This window comes from Apis dorsata, unplaced genomic scaffold (genome assembly GCF_000469605.1).
Source record: "Apis dorsata unplaced genomic scaffold, Apis dorsata 1.3 scaffold_260, whole genome shotgun sequence".
Lineage (NCBI taxonomy): Eukaryota > Metazoa > Arthropoda > Insecta > Hymenoptera > Apidae > Apis > Apis dorsata.
In genome coordinates this window covers 242148-245160 of record NW_006263538.1, presented here as the reverse complement: position 1 = coordinate 245160, position 3013 = coordinate 242148, and the positions used below count along the sequence as shown (strand labels likewise).

The following is a 3013-nucleotide window of genomic DNA, read 5'->3' as shown; positions in this document are numbered from 1 at the left end:
GGGGGGATGCGAGGCGCGGGGAAAGAGAAAGAGACGCGTTTGCCACTGTTCGAAGTTCGGGTTGCATACCTTGGGGCGTTCGTTCGCCTCGTCGACCTCTTTACTCGCTTACTCTTTTTTCCAATCCCCCTTTTTCCACGGGTTTGGTATATACTACCGTCTCCCTTTTGCAAGGTTTGTGTCGTCCATTCTTTTTCTCAGCTAACTCACCGCGCCTCTGATCTATGTAGTTATTGCCCGGTACGGGGCATCGTTTCACCACTGTTTATCGTTCACCTGTGCGTTATATTTCCCCCTTGGTTGGGCTCGGTTGGATTTTATTTATTCGCTACCCGGCCACGCTTCCTGATGTTTGCTGGATTGAAAGGGATATGTGTCTTGCGATAGGGTTACGTGCGTGTGTGTGAATTCGAATCGTGATGTATTTCGATGAGTTTCGTACTGGTTTATTGATTTGATTATGAAAAATATCTTAGTAATTTCGAAAACTTATTACAGAAAGATATTAATGGGAAAATAATGAAAATATTAATAATTAAAATTCTAATAATAGAATTATTATAAAAATAGATATATTTAAAAAAAAAATTTAATTATTTTTTATTATTATTGAAGAGATTATTTTGAGAATTGATTTGATTCAATTATTTTATACAATCGTTATAAGTAAAAAAGTGATTAGATATTTATGAACTATATATTTATTTAAATAAAGATTATTCAAATAAAAAGATTATACAATTGTTATAAGTAAAAAAATGGTTAGATATTTATGAACTATATATTTATTTAAATAAAGATTATTCAAATTATTGTTATATATTTTAATGATAGACATAATTAGACAGATTATAAAAGTATAAAATAATATGAGTTACCAGATAATAATATTCTTTCACAAAATAAGAAATATTCACTGGAAAATATTTTCTGTCTCATCAGAAAAAGTAACGACAATTCAATAATTTAATAATTATTTTACATTTCAATGTTTGCATTACATTGATGTTTAATCTTTTGATATAAATCAATACTGAATTTGAAATCCTTCGATACATAAAAATAACATATTTAATGTCATTTAAAAGAAAAATATTTTGAGAATATTATATGATAGAAAACTCATAGATGAAATGAACCATACCTTTACTTATCATTATTTATTAGTTTTTCAAAATATTTCCCACTCGTTACAGAACATCTTGTATAAATAAAATATCGAAACAAGGATTCGTCGATAATAGCTTGTAATTTCTCCATAAAATAAACATATATACATATATATGTATATACATATATACAGCGTGTTAACAAAACGTGACTGGACAGAGAACACGCATCAGAGACTATCCAAGGATTCACGATTAAATTTACATGACGCTCAACGGGACGCAGCCTGCGGGCACGAAAATTAAAATTTAAGAAGCAGTCAGATACACACAGCTGTAGATCAATTATGCTTGATACGATATCCGGAGTCGAGCACGGGTTCACGTTAAAAATAAAAGGGTTGAACGTTCCTTGCCTGTGTACAAATTTATACACTAATGGTCAAAAATTTGGTATCGCTTTTCGTATCGATTCTAGCTTGCAGCTGAATTGAATTTTCTTATTAATTTTACTATTGGTTAAATATATATGTCATATATATTGATAAATTTTTCACAAAAAAATATTTTTGAAGTTACAAATTTTAAATTAATTTTTAGATTAAATATAAATTAAATTTACGAAATATATTAGTGATTGTTATTAATGAAAAATCAGTATTATAGATATTAATAGTAATTTTATTTCAACAGATTTCTCATAAAAGAATCTTTCGAAATTATAAAATTTTAATCTGATTTTCAACTGAGTTTTCAACTAAATGAGGTTAAAAATTATAAATATTATAATAAATATTAATAATAATTTCATTTATATTGATACAAAAATTACTCGCATATATCTTTATTTTCCGTTGAAAAACAACTATCAAATTCTGTTTGATTTTTATCGTATTAAAGATTAGATATATGAAAATATTATAAAATTTATTAAACTTAGATTCAATTAATTAATTAAGTAAATAATAAATAAATACATCAATCATAAATTAAAAGAATATTTTGAAGAAATAAAATTCTAACCTAAATTTTACGAATTTTATGAATTTTATCTGAATTTTGCCTCAATAAATCTATCATAAGTAATTCTAAAAAAAAAAAAAAAAAGATTTAAAAATTACCTTAAAATTTTTAATTCCAGTATTCTCCAAAATGAATTTAATGTTTTAAATTTAACATATAATACTTGTTAATTCCACATACGTATGTACATGTTACTTTTGGTCAGTACTGTATACACCACGCTTCAAAATAAAGATGGAGAGGATCGCACGCCGGCTATTGTAATAACTATTAATTAACAGGCGTTCGTGACGTTATCTTTCCGTCACTCACAGAATTCCCGTATGCACGTAACTTGGCGTATCCCTTAGGCTAAATGGGAACGTCACGGTGTCCGTGTAAGTGGCTTGTCTAACATTTTGATTAACACGTCCCCGTGAGAAAGGCGAGGAGGCCGTGCCTGGATCGCGAAACGTAAAAGGCAGATCCCCACTCCGGCCCCCCTCTTTCTCTTTTACCGTGCATACGGACGTGTAGGTTGGTATTAGCTTGTCAAGAAGAGGGCAGGACTGTCACTCAGAAACTTGAAAGACTGTCTGGCCTGTCAGATGTACTCGTATATACCAGCTAGGTTAGGCTGGGATCGATCTGTTAAAAACATGTTTACACGCTACCACCAAAAGCTTTTCACCTCGTCTCTACCTTTCGTCTCGGATCACTTCACGCCCCTCAGGTACTTTGATACATTTTTTTTTTCTTTCCTTTTTTTTTTTTCTAGTTCTACTCGACACCCGTGTTTCACGATTCACATTCATTCCTTTTAGGAGGTTAGGATAACGTGACGAACAAAATTGGACGGACAGCTCGCCGACTATTTGCTTTTTGAAAACGAGAAAAGGAAT

At 30.6% G+C, this 3013-nt stretch overlaps 1 long non-coding RNA gene across 1 annotated transcript in view; it reads left to right on the top strand.

Annotated features, from left to right (window-relative positions):
* LOC116185716 overlaps positions 1-871 on the top strand; it is a 19581-nt gene extending 18710 nt beyond the window's left edge. The window contains exon 3 of the long non-coding RNA XR_004150597.1: positions 859-871. This is a non-coding gene — a long non-coding RNA (uncharacterized LOC116185716). The remainder of the gene's footprint in view (positions 1-858) is intronic.
* The last annotated feature ends 2142 nt before the right edge of the window (positions 872-3013 follow it).